At 36.7% G+C, this 25,515-nt stretch overlaps 1 protein-coding gene and 1 pseudogene across 10 annotated transcripts in view; one reads left to right on the forward strand and one right to left on the reverse strand.

Annotated features, from left to right (window-relative positions):
* The window catches only part of SOX5 (SRY-box transcription factor 5), a 930,253-nt gene that overhangs the window by 625,567 nt on the left and 279,171 nt on the right, over positions 1–25,515 (reverse strand). Inside the window, exon 1 of one of the 10 annotated variants that reach the window (XM_042991955.1) lies at positions 790–804. The exons of the other annotated variants lie outside the window; for them this stretch is intronic. The gene's annotated coding sequence lies outside the window, so the exon portion shown is untranslated. Of the gene's footprint in view, positions 1–789; positions 805–25,515 lie in introns of those variants that run through there. 10 annotated transcript variants of the gene reach the window in all.
* Positions 12,257–12,395, forward strand: LOC122240721 (annotated as a pseudogene).

Here is a 25,515-nt window from a genome sequence, read left to right on the forward strand (position 1 = left end):
TTAGTCCAGCGAGGCTCCAGAATACAGTGGTTCTCAGCAAGTGTTGTTAACAGCTAAATTAGAGTGCCCTAGAAACAGGACAAAATGAAAACTGGATAGTTTATTCCCCACATATTTTACCTGTAAGTATTTATCTCCATCCTCGGAACATATTTTGGGGCCATCCCTAGTCGTAATTTTAGTTGTGTGTGTGTGTGTGTGTGTGTGTGTGTGTGTGTGTGTGTGTTTTCTAAAAGGAAATGGACGCTTTTAAAAGCTCTAATTAGTATTTGGTCAGCCCTTTAGGAGGTAATGTAAGACACAGAACCTGCTTTCAAATACCATCTCTGGAGGTCACATCATATAACATAAAGATAATGTGTTGGGCAGTGGAGTGTGCACAAGGTACTGTGGAAGCATGGAAAGAAGAGACCCCTGACATTCTCTGATTGAGGGGCAAAGTTCCCACTTTTACAGAGAAATCAGTATTTAAGTAAAGTCTTGAAGTTAGGGTTGAAGTTTATGAGGTCTTCCAGACAGAAAGAAATCTAAGCAAAAGGAAAAGAATGTGGGTAGGCATGAGAATACAGAAACACGGAATTCTGAAGAGTGACAAATAAGTTCACTATGGCTGGAGAACTCGTGTGTCTGTGTGTGTGCGCACCTGTATGTGTGTTAATAGGCTTGGAGGTGGGAAATAGAAACAAAGTCTAGGCCCCAAACCAGTGTATGCTTCTCTATGTCTGGATTTAATGTGCCCTACAGAATCTCAGAAGGATTTCAAAAACATGAGTAACAGGGTAACAATACCTTTTAGAAATTTTCTGTTTGGAATGGACAAACTGACAGAGGGAAGCCAGTAAGGAGGGCAGCTCAGGAAAGAGGCGGCCGGTTCCCTCTTGGCAGGAAAGAGAAAAATATCTGAGGGAGAAGCAGAAAGATGCAGGAGATTACTGTCCCTACCGTGAAGAGAATGTGAATCAGAAATTTCAAGTAAGTTAGAGAGACGTAAACAGGCCCAAAAAAATATAGTTCATTATGCTATCAAAGCATAGTTTTCTCAAGAGAACAAGAAATATTGTGAAGTGCTATGGACAGAGGTCCTAAATCTTTATTATTGCACCCTCAATAGGACATTATTAAAAGCACCCTAGGAATCTTTTCATAAAAATTAGGTGCTTCCCTTTGAAGTCCCACTTTCTATTTTAAATTCTGATAGCAGAAATTCCAGAAACTAAAAAGAAGATTTACTGGGATGAGAAGGAGGAGAAAAGCAAGAGAAGAGAAGGACCGTGAGGCAGAGTCCCGAAGGCCGAAGGCTGGTGCCTGGAATTCTCAGCAACACTCATGTGCTGCCTTTCCTCCCCTTTCACCTCATCTAACCTGTCACACCATCCCAGCCTCTCACACACATGTGGACACTTGAGTTTTGAGCCATAAATCTTGCAAAGTCTGTCAACTGACAGCCTAATAACATGAAAGGAGTATCTGCAAACAAGATGGTTTTGAGCCATTGCTCATGACCCTGAACAAATCAGGGCCTGGTTCCCCTTGCAGGTTAGAGCCTCTCCTTTAATCACGTAACCGGGCAGATTGATGTGACACTTAAGAAATAAGCCAAGAGGTCTCTGTTTTCCAGCTATCTCCTGGTCTCATTTACTCTTTCCCTAACAATTAAGTCCAGCTTGTCATATTTTGAGACCTAATCAATGTATAAATGAGGGGCAGCTGATAATCTGGCCTTTTCTGCCCTGTATTAGTTATTCACAAAGAAGGCAACCTTTTCCAGCTTTCTACCTGGTAATCATTGAGAAGCATTCAAATAACGACACAGTGAGGTTAAGGGCTAAGGCAGTGGTTATCAATCTTGGCTGCACAAAAAAATAATCACCTGTGGAGTTTTGGTGTGTGTGTGTGTGTGTGTGTGTGTGTTAGGGGGATGGTATTTTAATATTTTAATATAGATTCTTAAGTCTAAAAGCAAAACTAATAAATCAGAATTTCTGGGTATTGCACCCAGGCATTTTTACAAGAATCCACTGCACATTCTGATGTTCAAAGTTAAGAATAAAAAGGTATCAGCAATATATCCCCAATTTCTACCATCCATGGCACTGATTAATCCACAAAATGATGTTTTTCAAGGGAACCATGCAAAAATGCAGATTCTTAGGAACCACCATGGCCTGTTGCATCAGAATCTTGGGAAGTGGGCCCCAAAAATCTGAGTTGTGACAGCCTTCCTAGGTGAATTTTAGATTTACCAAACTTCTGAGAACCACAAGGCAAGGATTTCAAACGGCTGCTTTGTTTCCTATGTCAAACTCCAGCAGATACAATTATCACTTGGGGAATTGGAAGGAGCCTAAGGGACACTCACTGCGACCATGCCAAATTACTATTCCAGATATTAGTGAGGAAGGAGAATGTAAAACACACACACACACACACTCACACACACACACTCACACATACCAAAAATGAGGAGGAAATAAATCAGTTTCCTGCCTTAACAGTAGAGACACTGCTCAGCGGGAAAAATAATCACCAAGCGACCTATGAAGATTCCAGATTAACAGACAGAAAAATGCAGAGATGCTGAAGGGATTCACTGCATCCAGCCTTTTTTTTGACAGTCATACTTCTGGAAGTACTGTGCAGAGACTAAGAGCTACTTCTTCATTATGAAGCATTTCCTGGCAGACCCCACGTAAATGCCCTAAAGTGTAGGCCACAGTTGTTCTAAAACTAAAGGACACAAATATTCTCAACTTTTGCTAATTATATTTAGAATTCTACTTTAAATGCTTTACATGGTAATTACACAGCCCTCCTCATCACTCATGCTTTGCCTTCCTGGCATCTCTAGTGTCCTTCATATAATAGGAATACTTTTCCAGCAGGGGTCCACATAATATTTTCAGTTAAACTGGAGTGACTGGGTGACCCCTCCCAAAGGGGAAAACAACCCCAAACCAAAATAAAACTAGGACATACCAAAAAAGTACAATGGTGATTTGGGTTGACAGTGTTTCTTTGGAAGCAGTACTCTGCTCTCATAAGCTCTGTGTTCACAATGGTGGATAAGCTTCCAGTTTCCTGCGCTGCAAGCATAGCACATGCTCATGGAGGCAAAGGCTCACAGTCTTCTGCACCTACAGACTATAAATTCTTCCCATTGGCGCTGTTCATCCCTAGTGGGCTCTATGAGATGACACAAGATCCCTGGAGCCAACAGTGCAAGGGCCAATTACCTTAGACCATAATGTGAACTGTAAGAAATATCAAATAAATTAAAAATAGATGTGAGCATTAATATTACCTGCTGACTGTACTAAAAACAAACAAAAGGAAAATGATTTTCACTAGAGAGGACTTCCCTGATGTCACAGACCTTGTTACTAAGGCATCTCCACTCCCTCGTCTTGAACACCCTGTCCTGAGAACTGACCCCTCTATCTTAAAGCTAGCTGGTTTTTCTTCCAAAGGCAAGGCCTGTCAGATCCCATCAAAAACAATCCTGATGAGACTCTTCAGACAGGCAAAAATTGAAATGTTTAAAAAGCTAAAAAAAAAAAAAAGGGAGGGGAGGTGTGTAAATTTACTGGGGAAAGCACACTTACTTATCTTTAAAGATGAGCAGAGAAATACTCATAGAATGTATTAAGTAGTACTTAAACATATAGTGGTTTGCCCTAAGTCAAATCACCTGCCAGATACCAGTCCCATCCACAGACTGCTGTGGTTTAAACAGCCTGCTACAATAAGCACGCTTCCTCCCAAGCGACTGAAAGACTAGTGCAAATGAGCATATGGCGTATAGCTCATAGGCTACAGAGTGTTTGATTTTAAATAAAGAAGGGCCACTGCTGAATCCAACATCATCGTGGCAGTGAGAAGTCTCTTCCTGTTCCCTCATTTTATATATAGTACTCAGGACAGAGAAGTGAAGGTCCAAGGTAATCTTGGACTTAAACGTCCTAGGTTTCTCATATTTTTGACTCCCCCATCACTCATCAGACTGTGAAAGGTATCTTCTTCCCTGATAACTAGATTTGCAGCTGCAGGCTACAGACAAACAGCTTCTTCTTTTTTTTTAATGTTTTATTTATTTTTTTTGAGAGAGAGCATAAGTGGCGAGGGGCAGAGAGGGGGACAGAGGATCCAAAGTGAGCCCCATGCTGACAAGCTGGCAGCAGCAAGCCCGATATGGGGCTTGAACTCACAAACTGCGAGATCATGACCTGAGCCGAAGTCGACGCTCAAATGACTGATCCACCCAGATGCCCAACAAACAGCTAATTTCTGATGATTTCCTGTCACCTAAAAGATTAAACTGTCGCTTTTGGCTGTGACAATTCATAGTACTTCACACTACATTTAGGGCAGCACAGCCAAGCTTTGTTTTCATCAATTTGGTTTAGATTTGATGACTGAATGGAGGAATCACAGAAGACTCTTTATCCAAACCTAAGTTGTGTTTGAAGGACAGTTTAGACCAACGTAAGTAACAATAACCAGCATTTATTGGGCCTTTCCGTGGGCTAAGAGCTTATTACCATTTATTATTATTTTATTAAATTATTACCATGTATTCTTCTAACATTGTTAAGAAGGTGCTATCATTACCTCATTTTTTGACTGAGTTAAGTGAGGTAGTCTAGAGGTTAAGTTAACTTCTTTGAGGTCACATAACTGGATAATAAATGTTGGAGCCTGATTTCCAATACAGGTAATCTGATTCTAAAGACCTCTTTTGAAAATTGCAACATTGTGTCTCATTTAGAGAATACATTCAAAATGATCATGATAAAGACCCTAGAAAAATGTAAATGTGATATTTTGTCAAATGCACTGTGATACTTCATGGTTATTGTGTAAATAGAAGATCTTGGGGGCCATGAGTGTCAGAATAATCTAGAAACAGAACTCAAGGCCTCTATCTCCAAAATTTTCTCTTTCATGTATTTTTGATTTTGGATTTATAGTCATGTTATTATTTCTATATTTGATGGTTGTTTCTATTTTAAAGGTATGATTGTGCTCATGTCTCTCCCCCTTAAGTATATTCTGTGGGGGATATTTCAGACATTGTTCATATAGATAATGGTGGACAATTTTAGCCTGAGGGCTAAACAATGGGTCCTATTTTCATTAGTCTCTTGGGACAATTAAATTAATAACACTCAGCAGGGTCACCAGACTCTTGTCAAACCGACCATTGAGTCTTTCGCATTCAAAAGATACACTGCTATAATTGACCCAGGACTATGTTTTAATTTGTGTGTCCCAACGGGATCCTTGCCAGAACATCAGATTAAACCAACCCTAAATAGCTTTGCCATTTGTTTCAAGGATGAACATAGCACTTTAATTTTACAAATGGTGTATACTTGTCACCAGACTCCAAGGCAGCCCAGACAGGGGCGATGAAACTGTGAGCACTACTTTGACAACCCACAGAAATCAGTCAGCACCATTACCTGGGTGTCTATGTGGTTCAAAGCCACAGTAACAAAGTTCCTCTATGGAAGTCTCATGAAATAATTAAATATTCAGTGTCATCTTCAGATCATGAGTCAGGTCAGTTTTTAATTTGGAAAGTATGATCACACTTTCCTTAAACACAGTATCAAAACAAGAGCATGATTTTTTTTTAATTTAAGCACTGCAGTATCTGTTTCTACTCACATTCATTTTTCTTTGGTCAAAATATCATGAAATGAAGAGTTATTAGGATAAGGATAATGTAGTGAAGGAGGCCCAAATGCAAAGACCTAGAGAGGTCATTTGAGTGAGTGCCATGGGCTCGTGGGTCTGCAGTGAACTGTTGAGTAAATGCCCTGTCCAGAGGAACAGCAGATACTCCACTGCTGCCCACTGTTCAGCACAGAAATGGGGACACTGTGTCCCAGAAGATACACTTCTCAAGAAAAGTGAGAAATACAGATTTTTAGATGACATTTACTGGTGTTTAAAGTTGGCAATTACTTCCAAAATGATTCAAAAAACTGTGTAGGCAGATTTGGCCCCTTGGTAAAAACTCTTGTTAAAACGATTTAAGGAATTTTTCTTTTGTTTTCCTTCTACAATTTCTTTTTGTATAGAAAACAAAGCTAAGTTACTTAGCACCTACTATTTTTATTGAATTATATGCAACCCTATACAATAAGTTTAATTATTCCCATTTTACAGATGGGGAAACCATGAGAGAGATCAAGTAGTGATCCTAAGATCACTCAAGTAGTGTTTTCATCTAGGTCTGCCTAACTTCAAAACCCGTGTCCTTCCCATGATGCCCATCTTTGATGGGCTGCAAGCAGGAGGGGTTTGGAGGACAATGTCACAGTGTATAATCTTCCAACAGCAAGGTTAATTTAAAAAAAAAGCAATGTAAATGGATAGGCTGTACCATCTGCAGGAAAAAGAACTGACCTAGAGTAATGGTTTATCAACATATACATGATATTATAGTGTCTCTTAGATCTAATTAAATATCTCAAAGGTTATCAAGAAATCTAAAATATAACTAACACAAGTTATTTAAACTATGAGCTAAATAAACATTTAACATTATAGAGCTCTTTTTATAACTCTTTATGTAACCAAATGGTATCTAGAAAACCAAAAGGAAAGGAGCCGATTAAAAAACAAACAAACAAAAAAACAAAAAACCCTTTATTTTTTAACACTTTCCATGGAAAAGGTGCCCTGATAAGTTACCTTGATAGTTGGCTGAGTATTCTGGTCTATTTAGTGAATTACTGAATTAACTCTTCTAGGAGAGAGGAGGGTATATTTGCCTCCAAGCCTAGTGAAAAACGATCTCACCATACTTCAGTTAAAACTATCTCACTGCCTTCACCCTCCTTCCATGTCCAGGAAATAATCTTTAGAAACGTATTAACAAGTGGCCAAAGGAAACCTTTCTACTGACGAGATTTCTAGTTATCTTGATAATTAAATGTCTCGGCATAAACATATCTGTCAGCTTTTTGTATATTTGGTTAGCACAAATTACTCCCTGGGATCTACTGACTCCTAGAAGAACAATTGCTAATAAGCTTCTAAAGCTTAAGTCTGAGGATCTGTAGTTACTATACAGACTTTTCAAAGTCCCATTTGGCCCAGTTTGAAAGTTTGTAATCCCTTAACAATGCTGGGGCATGCACCAAGGCCCCTTTACACCTGGTATGCCTGTGTCTCCTCGTCTGTTCTCTTAGTCAACATTCTTTCGGGTTTCTTCCTCAGCCCGTTCTCCTCCATCCAAATTTCATAAAGCATAAATTCAAACTGCATAGAAGTTAAAGCATCTCTATATGCTACAAATTTTTAAATTTCCTTTCTACATATATACATATTTCAAGTTGCATTCTTATGAGAATTTCAATTCTCTTCATGTAGCAGATATTGCAAAAGTTTAAGTAGTTAATGTAACTAGTATAATTCCATCACCATGCTAGTCAGCCCACTCATGGCCCAGAGTAAGCATGAAATGGGAGGTGTCAGTCTGTCATCTTCTACACTCAGATCTCATTGTGTCGCTCACAATGTGAGCATCTTACCATCAGGGTGATTCTAGTGTTTAAAGAGAAGAATTTTTCATATCGCATAGCTCTCAGTACAAGCTGCCTACATCCTCTGCATCTCACCTGAAGAGGTAACAGATGTTATGATGCCAAAGGAAAAACTGGCTGCACTGCACATTGCTGAACAACAGTGCATTGGCCCTAATTATAGGGCTTACTGGGATTTTCCAAGAATTCATGATACCAGATATTCACCTTAAAATTAACTCTGTGAGCGGACTCCTTCAAGTGGGCTTGATTCCACTGAAATGCAAATTAGATAGTGCCTAGTTAATTATGATTCCTCTTTCTTCTCTACTCTTGTAGGTTTGAATATCATACCCTGTCATTCAATATTCAGTCAACCAATATCTGCCTCAACTTTCATTCACCGAGGATAACCAGGGCAGAATTTGTGACTGACTAGTAAGATACAGCTCACTAATAAACATATAGAAATAACAAATATAGATTCTCTTCTCCTTACCTATTTATACTGTTTCAGTGTATACACTTCGACTTCTATGTGATCATGAGTGTGCCTCACTTCCTCTTATATACAGAGGATCATAATAGGGCCTGCCTTTTAGAATTGTGACAATTGAATGACATGGTACATGGGAAGAACCTAGACTGGTGACTGGCACATAGTAAACAATTTAAAAACATTCAATATTATTGTTCTTTTTTTTTTTTTAAGTGTACTGGATATATTGTTCTAGGTTCTGGTAAACAAAAATGAGTAAGATAAAGATATTCCCTTTAGACAGATGAAAGTTTGGGGGGAAAGAAACATAAAATGAATGATCATAATTCAAAAGTAGCCTTCCACATATGCCTTCTTAGAATTTGGTCTTAGGGGCACCTGGGTGGCTCACTTAGTTAAGTGTATCCAACTTTGGTGTCGGGTCAGGTCATGATCTCACACTTTGTGGGTTCGAGCCCCACATTAGGCTCTGTGCTGACAGCTCAGAGCCTGTAGCCTGCTTTGGATTCTGTGTCTCCCTCTCTCCCTGCCCATCCCCAGCTCGCACTCTGTCTCTTTCTCAAAAATAAACATTAAAGAAAAAAAAGAATTTGGTCTAGAGTTTTCAAATGGGTATGTTTATGACCTCCCCAGTTTGTAGCTCCACGTATGTACAATGTACAACTAACTCAACATTTTATTCTTGTATGGTGCCAGATTTGTTTTCTATGAAGTGCCTTCTATTCAGAATTAAATAGGAAGACAACTCATGGGTTGTAAAGAACAATAGAGCTTACATGCCTTGCATGCAATTTGTCTAAGTCAGAGTTTCCTCATCTATATTTTCACTAAATAACCTTCTTTGAATATCATCCTCTAAATTTTTAGAGATAATAGTTATAAATCAAGATCAAGAGATTTCAGGAGATGACAAGTGAAAATGACAATGAACAAATACTACCCTAAGGACAAAAAGGCATTAGTGAACCACAGCAAAACTACCCAAAAGGACAAGGTATACAATTTAAAGGGAAAGGTCTTTTTTAAATGCCCTGATTGAAGGAGGCCCATTTGCAGCTTTGGGCTTATTTAATAACATTAAGCAAGAACACTTAACTATCTACAAGAAGGGCCGAGAGCATAAATCAGACATCAGTCCACATATTTCAAGATCAGAGCTGTAAAGCAAAATGATTTGTGAGAGCAACTAAACAGTTCGAATATATTATAGCTTTTCAGAGAATACTTAAGCATATTAGCTGTCCAAATTAGGATGTTGTTATTGTTGATGGAGCCAAAAAGAAAAATATATGCCATTGAGATATTCTCCTTCTCACCTACAGGATACTTTCAGTGAAAGTAAAACTGTTTCCAACACATCTTAATGATGGATTTTTGATACAGATATAATTCATTGTAAAAGTCCTAACTATATGATTAGAAAAAAAAATCCAAATTTCCAAATGGTTAATTCTTATGGAAATACTGCCACATTTACCAGAACTATAATTTGCATCAATTATGAGATTTCTCCCACAAAGAAGCTGAGAACCATAATCCAGCACCAAAATGTAAGGCAACCACTAAGTATTTAGCACTGGCCATTCAAAAAAATATTTTGAATCCTAGTTTTCTTTCCAGTTCACAAACAGCTGACATTGCCACAATTTAAAAAAACATATTGAAAATAGTATGCATGTGTTTTCTTGCATCCATGCATCCAATGAATGACTACATAGGTCCCCCTGTCTTTCCCCACAGATGCATTTATGTTGCATTTGCTATTGTTGCCAGTGCCCCATAAGGAACAGAACTGAACTGTCCTGCACGTAATTTGTCTGAGTCAGAGTTTCCTTATCTGTAGTTTCTCTAGACAGCAGATACCTAGTAAATCGTTTTAAATATATAGTGTATGAATTATCTGGGGCTTAAAGCAACATACTGGAAAAGTCCTACACACATGGAATATTAGGGACAAAAAGGCAATTTTCAAAAATTCCCAAATAATTCTTATCCAAAGTACCACATTATTTTACTGTTTTGATTGTGTTTTTCTATAATACATAACAAGGAATGATTGCTAAATCAACATGGCTTGAGCACAGAATCTGGACTCAAACTGCAAGAGTTTAAATCCTGACTCCACCACTTTTTAGCTATACTATGTTGGTAAATGATTCGACTTCTGTGCCTCAGATTTTTCTTCTGTAAAATGTGGGTATCAGTAGTACTTCTTTCATAGTTTTGTGCGTGCGAATTATTTGAGTTGATGTATTAAATTATTTGAGTTAATGTATTAATTTTTTATGCATGCAAATTATTTGAGTTAATGTATTAAAGCACTCAGAAGCGTGCCTGACATAGAGTTCCCACTCTTTAGGCAGTGATTGTTATTATTTACTTTACTGTATATATTTTTTCATATTATATGCATTGTCTTTGTTCAAAAGGTTTAATTCAACCAGGGAATCAGCAAAATGACTTGATTCTGATTTTCAGGAGGGCCTTTAAAGAAAAAAAATTACAGGATGGAAAAATGTACTAATCAAACGACATCTAGCCAAGTACCAGTGCAAACCAGAAAGAAATCTTTAGTAAAATAAGAGCTCCAACTTTGTTAATCTCATTTGTTGTATTATCTATAACAAAACTAAAGTTATAAAAAAAAATTATGCAAATACGAACAAAACAAAAATCCTGGAGAAATAACTAATATACTGGAAGATGATAGTAGAATCCCTATTCAAAAAGATTTCACCAAAAATTATTACATTTAAATTCAATATTGATAAATGTAAAGCTGGCAAGAGAAGCCAACACAATCTACCTGTACAAACATAAAAGCGAAAGAGAAACGGGTTCAAGCAGTTTAGATAAGGGTTTTGGCAGATTGTGAATTCAACATGAGTTAACATATTACATCACTTTCCAAACAGCTCATGTAATTGTGTGTGGCATTAATTAGAGTAGTCACTTCAAATAAAGATGCTAATAGCCTTACTACTTCTGTACGTTGAGCACAGGGGCTGTTTTGTTTTTTAAATTTTTTAAACGTTTATTTATTTTTGAGAGAGAGAGAGAGAGAGAGCACAAGCAGGGGAGGGGCAGAGAAGGAGGGGGAGACACAGAATCCGAAGCAGGTTCCAGGCTCTGAGCTGTCAGCACAGAGCCTGACACAGGGCTCAAACTCACCAACCATGAGATCATGACCTGAGCCAAAGTTGGACACTCAACCAACTGAGCCACCCATGTGCCTCGCACAGGGGCTGTTTTGATTCTGAGTGTTACAGCTGAAAAAAGAAAGGGTATTCAGGATGACAACCAGAGTGAGGCAGAATCTGGGTGATACATTATGTGCCTGAAGGATCTGGAACAGAAATATTTCAAATAAGTGCCTTCGATTATTTGAAAGATTACCACAGAAGAGGATTTATACTATTCTGTACAGGTCCAGAGGCAAAATGAAGTAGAATTATAGGAAGTTAGCTTTTTGGTTCAGAACGAGAAAATATATCCTCACACATAAAGCTGTTTAATGGACTGCTTTATGTGACACAGCGCTCCTTGTCTCTGGAAATCTTCAAGAAAAGTCTCTATAATGATTTATTCACTCAGTCAGTCAATCAACAAGCATTTATTGTTTTGTGATATTTTACACAGCAGTGTCTTAGTGCATAAAATCTGGTGAATAAAATAATGAAGAAGGATATCAGTGTTTATTAAGTGCTCACAGTAAGCTTGACACTGTGCTAGACACTTTGAAATACATTATCTCACTCCCCTTGTACAAATTCTTCTCTACTGCAGCCAGAGAAGTTTTTAGAAAGTAAAAATATGCTCGTGAATTCCCGCCTTAAAGACAGTTAATCACTTCCCACTGCTAATACAACAGACAAGATTTAGCATTGCCTAAAGGACTCTGGTCCCATCTATTTACAAACTCGGCCTCTATCCAGCCATGCAGCTGGTTCTTAGGCCCTTCCACATGCCATATTCCCTCTGTCCACAGAGCTTTTGCACAGTTTCCTGCACCTGGGGTCATGTTTCTCACCCTTCTGTACATGGTTAACTCCTTCTCCTACAGACTTAACTTCAAATGGCACACTGTTAGGAAGAAAATGAGAAAACATAACCTAACTCCCACAAGCATGTAAAAAACTGTTATTATTTTGCATAGTACTGTGCACATCCTCTTCATAGCACTTACTATATGTAATTTTGGTTTTGATTGTATTGCTGTTTAATCGCTTCTTGGCCTTTTGGCTAAGATCAAGTGATTGTGTTACTGTTTATTGGATACATGTCTTTCCCATTTGCTTGAAAGTTCCAGAAAGGCAAAGTTTGTGTCTAATGCTGTTTGTTTTAGGAGGTGATAAAGCCTCATATTGACTATGAGAACACATTCTGGAACCAGACCACCTGGATTTGAACTCCTGCTTTGCTACTCCCTTGTTGTGAGACCTTCACATGTGCTGAACTTCTTGTACCATAATTTCCTCATTCATAAAAGGGGGAGAGTAATAGAACCTGTTGTGAGGATTAAATGAGCTCACACATGTAAAGCACTTGGAGCACTGCCTGGCATATAGACATTCCATAATAAAGACTAGTATTTGTTTGTTGTTGAATCCCAGAGTTCCACAGAAGGCCTGGCACACAGAAGATACTTAATAATATTTGTCAAACAAATGAGTGAAGGATGAAACTAAGATGGAAACATTAGAGACAGATCTTGCCTTTATACTCAGATGATGCTTGTTATATTCCCCCCACTAGATTACATAGGAGAGGCAACAACAAAATGCTACAGGGACATAGAGGAGGAAGCAATAAATTTCACTGGGAGAACGTGGGAGGTGAATTTACCTCCTCTTTAAAGAATAAGTGAGGTATCAACAGGTAGAAACAAAAGAAAAGGTGTTCTTGGCACAAAGAAACAACAAGGACATTGAAGTAGTACTTAGAGAATCAAGAAGAGTCTAAGATACAGGCCCCTGGCCATCTTAGTCAGGAGAGCATGCAATTTTGATCTTGGGGTCATGAGTTCAAGACCCACGTTGGGCGTAAAGCTTACTTAAAAAATAACAATAAAATTTTAAAAATAATTAAAAAAAGGAATAATACGAGGTAAGTGAATGTAGGTTAAATCATAAAGGCGGTATGAGTAAATCAGAAAGAATCAACATGAATGCTAAGAAATGGGAACTTTATTCTGAAGCAAACGGAGAGTGATCAAAGCCTTTGTTCATGCCACAATCTTATGAGTTATTCAATTTTTTTTGTTTTGTTTTACATTTATGGAATTATCAGTTTACTAGACACAATCCATCAATTGCATTAATACTAAAATAGTCCAAGCAAGGTATGATGAGAGCTTTGCCTCTAGGAATGGCAATGGGAATAGAAAACAGGAATGAGAAAGCAAAACTAGTTGCCCCCCAACAAGGGATTTGTTGCATTAACTCTGATACATTCAAATGGTAGAATAAAAAATATTATGCAGTCATTAAACTAATGCATAAAGAATATTTAGCTACATGAGAAGATGTTCATATCATCAAATAAAAAATTAGGCTCTAAAACATTACAGTATAGGGGTGCCTGGGTGTCTCAGTTGGTTAAGCATCTGACTCATGGCTCAGGTCATGAACCAAGGGTTATGGAATTAGGTCCCACACCAGGTTCTGTGCTGATAGCATAGAGCCTGCTTGGGATCCTCCCTTCCTCTCTCTCTCTGCTCCTCGCCCCACCAAATAGATAAATACACATTTAAAAAAATTACAGTATGAATCAGTTTCTATACAAAACATATATGTTGTTAATACACATTATATCTTGACTAGTACACAAATTTACTTTTTAAAATACAAAATGAAAATCTTATTTGTTATCTCCTTTGGTTAGTAGAATTAAAGTTGTGTTTTTATTTTTTATTTTTTTCAATATATGAAATTTATTGTCAAATTGGTTTCCATACAACACCCAGTGCTCATCCCAAAAGGTGCCCTCCTCACTACCCATCACCCACCCCCCCATAAAGTTGTGTTTTTAATATTATTTTCTTCTTTTTACTTTCCCCACCCCCAGTCTATCCCCAATGAACATGGGATCCTTTTGTAGGAAAAACATACAAACAAAAACATGACAAAACATATTGATAAAAAGTAAAAGTAGGGTAAATTTTCAACAGAAATTCTGGGCAGGAGTATGATTAAAATGTAGAAAAAGGTATATAAGATCATCAGGAAGAACAAGGAGGATTCCAAATTGATCTCAGCATGATCAGGATGTGAAACATTAGGAGAGGAAAAACACAAGAGCATGATCAATTTGTCCCATACTATAATAATACGGCTACTTAGCAATGCTTTGATGGCTTTGTTCTCTGATCATACACCTTTCTCCTTTGCAAAGACAATGATTGTTATTGACATGGTGTGTTTTTCTTCATCACTGGATTGATGTACTTGCATGAAGCAAACCAGATATCAACTTTCACAGGAAAAAATATGAATTGCAGCACTGCCCAGGATCCTTCTGAAGCTTTAGCAATGGAGTCACAACCTGACTGCAATATAATATTAAACTCAGATATACTTGGGGCTTTGGACATTTTAAAGACTCTTGAACAGTTTTAAAAAGAAATAACTCTGGCTTAAAAAAATCAATCCCACCCCAAGGATATTATATCCAGGACTTTTACTTTGGTTAGCTAAGAAGAGTAGCTTCATTTCCAGTAGACAGATAATTCTAGAGGAAATATCTAATAGTATCATATTTCATTAGTGTAGCTGATAGAGCTAAAACCGGTAATGGAAAATCACCTAAGAAAACAAGAAAACATAGTATTCTAACCCGTTAAAGCTTTGTTGCCTTCTGAGCTATAAACATGACATCTCAACATTAAATTTACTTCTTAAATATCTGCAAATATAGTAAGATGCTGAGAGCATGTTAATTTATAGCAAAGAGCATAAACCATCCCATTCAAAGAGAAGCATCAGTTTGAAAAGGCAATGACAGAAATACATTTTCTTCAGATCTGTACTTTATCTGAGTGTTTTTATAAAATTAGGCATTGTGATTTTTTGGTTACTATTAATCTATATATTAGTTTAGATTTACATCTCTATCCTTCACCTCTCACCCTTCTTCCAGTTTCATATTTCTCACTATCTACAGGACAATTACTTGGGCACTCTTTCTCTGAATCTATTATCACCCCTTCCTAGCATGCTCTTTGCCAACTATCCTCATTACCACTTATCCTTGAGGTTGTCTGTGTTTGTTAATGGAGTCTAGCATTGTCTTTCTGACATGAGAAAAAAAAAATCAACTGTGTCTCAGTCATCTGTCCAAAATGCAATCTCATGGAATATGAGAAACTATTCCTTGTGCAGTCTTCCGTGCCTTAAGGACAAGCCAAGTTTGACTTTAAAATGGCCTATTAATATCACTACTTAGCAACAGAGTTTTAATGTAAAATCTTTCAGAAAAATCTTTACTACAGCAAAAGGAATATGTAACTTCTGCTGTTCTTATAGATTTTAATGGATTTTTAATCTACCGATGGTAGGCTGTAAATTCGAGCTCAAAGGAAACACAAGTGCAACTCAATGGGAAGTTTTATTGGATTGCTTACAGAGAATTATAGTTATGATCAAAAGCCAGGAGTGAACAAAGGCTGAATGCTTCTCTTCTCTTTTCAAGTGATTTGAATGCTTCATTTCTTCCTGTGTACTTCCTAAATTAGAATTTAAATGAATAAGGCAAAAAAGCCTAAGTTAGGAAGCCTGAGGATGAAGCAAGAAAAGCAAAGTTTTGGAAAACGCACAAACGACAAAGAGTTCCCTGAATAATCAATACTTTGAGGTATTTATATCCAAGAATTATTACCGATTTATCCAATGTATGTTTATTCTTTGTAGTAATAAATGCATCTATTATGTATAGACTGCATGGAGAAACAGGATCAGTTTACCAACCAACATCTATTCAATATTTAAAAGTTAAGAAAGAAAATTCTGTTTTCAAAATAGTCAGTGAAGATTTTATAAAGAGGAAGACATGTAAACTTGAGCTAATGGCTGGCCACAGTATCAAGGACAGGGCCTGTGCATATAGGGTCTTGAATATCAGGCTGTTAAGTGTAGATGTCATCCAACAGGTCACTCAGGGAGACATTAACCATTTTTGAGCAGGGGAGTTACAGGACCAGAGCAGTGATTTAGTGAGACTAATCCATTTGTAGTGTGCACAGTACATTATCATAGAAAGAGCCTGGAAGTAGAGACACCAGTTAAGAGGTTAATAAAATGCTGTAGGTAAGTGACAATGACCTGCACCATTCTCTTCTAATAAAGGAAATGTGTTGTTATAGGAAAGTGATTTCTAAAAATGATTTGTTGAAAATGATTTTCCATTAGGTTTCATGATACTGCATGATAGATATTCTACCAGAAACAAAAAAAGGAATATCTACAAGCATAGAAACTGTAAACTGAATGCCTGCACGAAGTCTACCATATCCCATCTCATTTTTGCTACAAGAGCTTTTCCCCATATGTATCTCAAAGCTTCCTCTCAATCCTTAGCAATTATTGAAAACTTCCTTAATAACAGGGCTTTGAGATAGTTGTTAGAACTTGAACTCTTACGATAGTACAGACATTCAGCATCCACAGTCTCTCCCTGACTTCTAATTTCTGAAATATATGATGAAAGCATAACAAACAGGAACCTGTCTGTTCTCAAATACTTCAAAGGCCTGAGAGCCAGAGATCTATCCATATTAAATAAACCCTATTTGTCTTTTAAATTTATAAGTTTGAAATTCTGTGAAATTCTCTCTCTCTCTCTCTCTCTCTCTAGCTCTCTCTCTCTCTTTTAATAAGAGAGCTGTTTCTCACATTCATGTAATCAGCGATATTCAGGATACATACTCTTCCTTGGGGTGCTGTTGATAGGTGATTTCAATCATGCTAACACTGAACCAGCTATGAATGTAGTGCTAAATGAGTAGATTGTTTCTAAGCAAGAACCACAAGTAAGTGTGTTCTCAAGTCTTACATAGATGGTCTCATCACAACACCCGATTATCTCTCCATGGAAGCTCAGTACCGCCTTCAAAGGAAGTCTTTGTGTCTAGGAAAAGCAGTTTATCAAATTTGACAAATCTTTATTATATACAGCTATTCTGTCTTGGTCTATAGTCCTAGCTCTTGTCCACAAATCTTTCATTTCATTTTTCAAGTCAAGTCATACTGTACTTTCTTTCTCACTGGGCCCATATACCATTTTTTTTTTGTATTTTTTACTATTTGTATTACTTTTTCATTTTTAAGTTTATTTATTTCTGAGAGAGAGAGAGAAAGAGTACAACTGGGGAAGGGACAGAGAGAGAGAGAGAGAAGGAGAGAGAGCACGAATCTAAAGCAGGCTCCTTACTACCAATGCAGAGCCCAATATGGGGCTTGAATTTATGAACCACAAGATCATGACCAGAGCCAAAGTCGGACGCTTAACTGACCGAGTCACCCAGGCGTCCCCCATTTTCTTTCTAAAAAAATTATGTGAAGAATTATACATATAATAAATATATAATAAATCAAATCATGGAGTGCCTGGGTGGCTCAATCAGTTAAGCTCCCGACTCCTGGTTTCAGCTCAGGTCATGATCTCACCATTTGTGGGTTTGAGCCCCACATTGGGTTCTGCACTGACCGTTTGGAGCCTGCCTGGGATTCTCTCTATCCCTCTCTCCGTCTGGCCCTCCTTGTCATTCTCTCTCCCTCTCAAAATAAACTTAAAAAATATTTTAAAAATGTAAAAATCATGAAATCAAGACATTGCTCAAATATTAAGACATATTGAGACAAATTCCAATATTCAACACATTTGAAATACTAAGCTTACCAATGATAGAAATACTATAACTCTTAACAATAAGAGTAGAAGGACTTCTGTTAGTGACAGAACAAAAGGTATGTTAATTAAAATGAGGAAATTTAACCAAGGATGTAATTACCTTGCAAATATGTTTCCTTTCAGTTAGGCAATAAGATAAAATCAAATCCATGTGTTATTCAAAGTCCTAGTTAGGAATTTGTGCTTCTTTTAGATCAAAATGAGAATTTGGGGAGGATATCGTATTCAAAGAAGTCAATATTGAAAACCTAAAGTTAAACCTCAGTATCAGAAAACCAGGGAGAATTGTAAAAACATGTTTATTACCTGAGAAGCTCCTGTACTGGGATAGGATCCACTAAAGAAAGAAGATAGTGTTTTCATTCCCATACATCAGGATGTCACTTTTAGACACATGAATATATGTATATAGATGAAGAAGACAGGTATTACCTAAACTGTGATTCATAAAATTCTATTAGAAAGGAGATGCCAGTTGCAATAAATGTATTCCTATTATGAAGAACATATAGTTGTTAAAAACCTGTATAGGAGTCTCCTCCTTTGGAGAGACTTCTCTGGTTGATCTTTTCCTCTATAGGAGGAAATGTGGAGAATAGGGGAATGTGGCCAGACAGGGAAAGAGTGGTTTAGATGTTAGGGGGATTTAACAAACAACTGGACTCTGTCAAGCACTGGTGACAGTCAATGTCAATGACATCATGTGGTATCATTGATATCATATGTCTTTATGATTCAGATTGTATTTAAAGCCATTGTTGGCAGCAACACTCCTAGTTAGGTAAGCTTTGTATTGCATCCAAGATGCCATTGATTTGAGGACAACCCTGTATTTTATGTATCCCCAGGAAAAAAAATTCTCTGGCAATTAAATTATGACAAAACATAGATTTAAGATCCATCATAATCTCATATGTTAAAATGTGCTAAAATTGTCTTAAACCAATAAATTTTGGTGTAACTTTCATACACATGTTACAGGAACTTTGAGGGGAGAAAGCTGATGGCTGGGAGAAAACAGAACCTTCCTTGGGTTGACATATAAGTGAAAAAAAGAGAAGAAAATGAAGATCGTGTTCTCAGAATTTATATAAATTCTCTCTTCTCTGCCTTGCATGAATTTGGAAATAAGATAGGAGGTAGCCAAGAGAAGACCTCAGAGCAAGAAAGCCAAAGACAATATGAGTTAGTTCACTGTCTGGCCTCAAAGGCAGACCTCATAGTGCTAGCAGCTGGAGGCCTGCTTTTGTCTTTTCATGCAAAAGCACAGTGTCAGTAACGTAGTGTTTGGATTTTGCTCCCTTACTGGAGTAAAGTTTTGTTTCCTCCACTTAGTTTCCATGAGTTTCACCTCCAGGCTCTGTCATCAGGTTTTCAATCTTGGTTAAAAATTTAGTCTCCTGGGACAATCTGCTACCGTTGCCAAGTCTCTGTGATGCTCACAGACAGTTTATCAGTTTGACTGCTTCTTACTATCTGTGGATGGAGTTTCCAGTCATGGCACGGCGCCCTTATTCCCTGGAACAGCCCACCGCTAGACGTTCAGCACCTGTACGGCAAGGTATTTGCCTACCATGAAATCATCTGATCCCGTGTATGTATGAGCTTCCTCTTATTGCTAAGAGATGCTCCAGTAGTCTACTCCTTGGTGGTGACATTCACCAATACTCAGTTTTCAGCCGTCTGTAGTCCCAGTGACAGCTGGGCCCTGATCCTATCAGGTATAGGTATTTTCAGATTCAGTGGGCAAGGCAGGGCAGTATTAAAGTCTTTTATTTGTGTATCTTAAGTGTCCCAGATATGATTAAAAAAAAAAAAGATGTATTAGAGAAAATGCACAACTATCCAGTATTGGGAAGAGAACATTTCAGAGGCTGAATGGAGAAGTGAAAAGCCCCATCACACAGAACCCAGAGCAGGTTTAATCTCAAGCTAAGATTCCAGAAAAGCCATGAAGAGTAATTTATAATTGGGGATTATGTGTAAAAACCAGTCTGATGACAGATAAATTATTTAGCGAGGAAAGCACCGTATTACAGTTTCGAGTTCATTTTAAAAGGAAATGTATTTTCTCTCATTTGTTTAAAACTGGTTAGGTGGGTAGGTCAAAAACATGAGAATTATTCTTTTCCACAAAGAAAAAACTGGGACAAGAGAGCTAAGCAACTTACCCATTTGGAAATGATAGAACTCGTGAGAGCCAGCATTAACAAACAGCTCTTTTGACACATGGGCTTATGCTTTTCCTACCATATAATGCTGTTGGCAGGGTAAGTTTTAAGATTAATGGATGAAATTTATGCTTGGGTTAGGACTCAGTTACTTTGAATTTTGTTTTATCATTTTCTGTTAAATAAATAAAATTACAATAAAACAACAACAAAAAAATCACTTTTAACCCAGTAGGAATATAATAGGATAAATACTTGATACAGTTTTTTATTTGTTTTATTTTGCTCTATTTTTTTTTGGACCAAATAACTCTCTTCAAGAGTAATACATCAAATGTGGTTCTTTTTAATATGGTTGGCATCCAATAAATGTTGATTTGATAGAATTTTATCTTTCTGTAGATTATAAAAAATGATCATGAGTGAAATATCCAATTCAAAACATGGCCATCAAAACTATGACATATCAAAATATTGCTCTTAAAATCAGATACATATCCTTCTGCCTTACAAATCCAAATTTAACATGCTTATCAATGAGGGAAAAAAAAGATTGACATTTAAGATGAAAACGAACCATGTCATTCTGAGGCTTGAATGGAACTTTACCGCTTTTTAATTCTAAGTGAACTAACACTCTCCATATTCTCCTGTGATTCCTCTCTAAACTCAGCAAGTGTCAATTATCTTCTCTGCCTTGCAGCATCTTCCTCCAAGGTAAAGAAGAGCAGGTATATTTGGGCCATATCCATGATAGCAGCCCATGTCAGCCACCATATCTACTGTACCTCCTGCCAGTATTCCTTTTCATTTGTTCCTTTGTAAGGGTCCCTTAAAAAAAAAAAAACTAAACTAAAACAGAGTATAAAAATATGGAACACAAATTATTAATGCAGACTAAAGGATTACGCCTCTAACAAAACTCTTCAGTTCCATTGTAGTATAGTCTATAGAAGATTAAAAGAACACGACAGCTTAAAACTAAGGAGAGATGCACCCCAAAACACTACAGCTCCATATATCTAAGCAATGACAACAATAAAAATCCCAAACAAACAAATAAACAAAAACAAAACCTGCAGGAAGACATTAGGAGGCAGAATGTAATTACCCGATTTGGAAACTGACCAGGACACCGCGGTTAAAATCCTTCTTGCTACAAATGTTCTGAGGAATCTTTAATGACTACAAATGGTTAGGACTTCATGTCCACACCTCATCTGAAAGATGATGACAATCAGCAGTTAGTCCTCCCTGCCACTACCCAGGGAATACAGTCAATTCTGACTCAGAGAATAAAGGGCCACCTACAGAAATCACAACCAACATTTGCTATCCTTGGCTGCCTTGGCGAACTGGTCTATGTGAAGCAAATTACTGAAATATCTCGAGTATCACTGCCATGTTTTACTAGAAATATGCAGTGACATAATCCCTCATCTCATATAGAATAATGAATTAATGCTATGTACACTTTTTGGGTAAAAATTGTTAAATCCTATGCTTTGGCTGAGATTTAATAATGAATATGTACCTATCAGTGAGGCATTAGATGCCTATTGTTTAATCTATGTATGGTTCCTATCACACTAACTTATTTTTGCCTCTTACATTTTTTTTAAGAAATGGACTCAAATGCAGTAATTAAAATACATTACAGTAGTGCAAGTGAAATTTGGAAAACTGCCAACATTTTCAAGAACTTATAATTTTCTTTTTCAGAGGAAAAAGTAGTTTTGACATCTTTGTGCAAAACAGTCAGTAACAGTTACTTACAATTTCAGGAAAATCACTGTTTTAATCATGACCTTTCAGCTGTCCTTGATTGAAAAAAAATTGGCCACCTACAGAAATAATTCTGTTGGGCCCTCATCTCTCTACTGATTGATGGCCTCATGTGGTTCTACATGTTCACAATTATAAATAAAACTATATAAAAGTGGCAGAGCTGGCTTCCATCTAAGTGGAATAAAACAGTTCTAATCGACAATAAAGGGGACTTTCTTTAAGTGACATCTTTCTGTATACCTGTATCAAAATCAAATGGTACATTTATCTCTGATTAAATGTGTATTCTTTTGGTCACCATTCACTACAACCATTAATTTAGCATCCATTGTGTAAAAGACACCGTATTATACTCTGTCGGGGGTGATGGAATGTGGATAAAACAGTTTCTGCAATAGAGAACCTATTATCTGATGAAATACTCAACCAACTAACATATAATGAATATGGACACTATGCATACACATGTGAAGATATCTTGCTTGCCTATACATATGCACAAAAATTGAGTTTGGTTAAATATAATTGCATAAAATACATATTTATACTTCAGCAAAAATATATCAATATATATAAACGTATAGATATATGTGTATATTATGTTACACCAGAAAACTTTTAAGCTAAAATATTAAAAGTCCCTAAGTGTTAGAACAGGAGCTTTTCAATAGAATGAAAACAAGACTCATCCCCCTAGTTAAAGGTTTCCCACCTACGGTACAAGCAACAAAAATAGAGCTGGCATTCAGGACTCCATTAGAAGTTTATTGAAGCTCTGTGAGGTTGGAAAGCTTTTAGGAGTTCAGCATAAATCATTCAATACACTAAAAAAAAGACTTAAAAAGATTTTCCCTTTGTATTCAATTTCTGTGAGTGATCTCCAATTTACAACCTTATGCTCAGCCCAGAAATTGAATTAATCAATACAATTATCTCTTTAGAAATCTCTTTTGTCAAGTACGGTAGTTCATAGAAGAGAAAGGAAGATTGAGATTCCTTAGATTAGTAGGCTTGATGGCAAGATGCAGCTATACTGAAGGGCTGTTACGAGGAATGGTATAGGCTCCAATACTGTTTTGTTTGGGAAACTACAAAAATTAAGTGATCCTTACCTCTAAAACAAAAGCCTATTATCTACCAGTTGCAGTCTAAAATAAATTGTTTTATGGAAAACAACACTAGAAAAATATTTATATGATCAGATTGTGAATACCGATAAAAAAGTTATCGCACGAAATTCTACACTAAAATAATCACCTTTTTTAAAACAAGTAAATTCAGATTTCCAGAAGTCACTAAATTGTTGGTAATCAAAATATTCAGTTCACTTCCTGTTGCTGAAGCATTCTTAGTAATGGTTTAGGGCCATGATTTCAACATACAAACTAAGAAGGAACTGAGACAATTAATTATTAAGCCAATTTAGGCCCATTTAATACTTTCACATGAAATATTCAAATAATTAGGGCAAAAGTTTTTTTTTATATTAATTATCTTTATCATACATATTTCCTTTGTGCACGTAATAATCTTTGGCAAATTTAACATTAAAAAGGGGAAAAGAAAAATGCAATATACCTGCCTAATTAGAATTAAAAACAGCTACTAAGAAACTAATTCATGAACCTAAATGATACAAACTACTCTCCTTTTGGCGATTGCCCCAATTTCCTCTTAAAGAGTTAAAGCCAAATTTGACAATAATATATAGAATTGAGCTCAAAAATAAACAATCTATAAATCCTTGCTTAAAAAGAATTCAACTGACCAACATCTTCCATCATTTAGAAAATATACTGATGTTAGGGATTTATTAAGAATAGAGCTAAAACTCCCAAGGAATATCCTGGAGTAAGTATAGTCTAACTAATTGTTTACATATTTTCCACATAGAAAGCTGTGGATAAGTATTTATTTGGTTTGGCCCGGGTTTGTACTTTTTTAAAGAAAAATTTTTTAATGTTTATTTATATTTGAGAGAGAGAGAGAGAGAGAGAATGCAAGCAGGGGAGGGGCAGACAGAAAGGAAGACCCTGAATCTGAAGCAGACTCCAGGCTCTGAGCTGTCAACACAGAGCCTGAAACGGGGCTCAAACTCATGAGCTGTGAGATCATGACCCAAGCCAAAGGTGGAGGCTTAACAGACTGAGCCACCCAGATGCCCCTGTACTATCTGTTTGGAAGTACATGGTTCTTATATATAAAGCTGTTGAAAATTCATTTGTTATCAAAACAATATGATATATTAAGCATATTACAATGACATGGTAAAACAACAACTGTACTATAGACATATGTAAGAACAGAATAACACTGAGGTACCACCGAGTTAGTCAGAATTCCTATGAATGATCATTCTATTGTAATATATTTTACTGACATGAACTCCACAGACAAATCCCACATATATGACAGCATTTTTTAAAGGAAAAACTGAGGTAGCATAGAAGACAAAGGTAAGTTCAATCAGGTGAAGGTCAATCAGGTGAAGAAACTACACACTGTATTTCACTCAATCTTCAGTCAATATTCTCTCACTGTTTAAAAGCAAACCCTTTGTTTTTATTCAAACACTGGGATACAAAGAAATAAATAAGCTCATGGAATTTTAGTCTTTTGAATTTGAAACATACTGCCTCCGGTGGATATTATCCTGATTAGCAATTTTTGTTTCACCAGGCATAAAGAGGAAAATGCACAACTCACAATGCTCTATCCTAAAGGAAAGAATTTCTATCTCAATAACTAACCATTTATCAATTAGCATTTTGGAAGATGGAGATGGGGTTTAGTCAGTTCACTATCTTTAAACTTAGGTGATGTTGTCTTAGTTCCTCATTTCCAAATTAATTTACTATTCCCTTCTAGGCCAGTCTGTGCTAAGTAGTTGCTTACGATCCTACAGAAAATACTCCATTTAAGAGTCATAGATTCTTATCACAGTCATAGTGTGCATATGTATATTTTAATAAACATAATTCGGAAGGAGACTATAGACAAAGGAAAGTTTGGGGTATATTTTAAACAATAAAACAAACTCCTATCTTGTTCAAACCAATGTCATTCGGGTTTCTGTTACTTGAAGCTGTATAAAATGCTTAAGTGATGGGGTTTCAGAATTTGGTCCTGGTCTGCCCACTTCTCATACACTTTTGGATTGCCTGTTTTCTATTTACATCAACTTGCTCATCTGTAAAATGAGGATAATGGAGATACCTTTCCCTAAGTGCTACTCTGATAATTAAATGACATAATCCATCTAACACACATAAACCAAGTCTAAATGTTTAATGATTATTATTTATTATTATTAGTCTTATTGGGCTGCTCATACTGTAAGACAGCATCTCATCCATGGTTGAAAACTAGGCAAAAGTTAGCAACAGGATATGGCAGTCAGGGAACACAGATCTTCTACCAAATCCATCATCCAAAAGGGGAACAGAAAAATGTTTGGGATTAGAGAGATAGAGAGGGGGAGAAAGAGAGAGAGGAAGTGGGGGGAAAAAGAGAGAGAATCATGCCGTCCCTTTCCACTTGGATAATAATTTGCTATTTTTCAACCAGCTCTTCAGGATGTGATATACACTTCAAAGACTTCCTTTATATAAGATTT

This window comes from Panthera tigris, chromosome B4 (genome assembly GCF_018350195.1).
Source record: "Panthera tigris isolate Pti1 chromosome B4, P.tigris_Pti1_mat1.1, whole genome shotgun sequence".
Classification (NCBI taxonomy): Eukaryota; Metazoa; Chordata; class Mammalia; order Carnivora; family Felidae; genus Panthera; species Panthera tigris.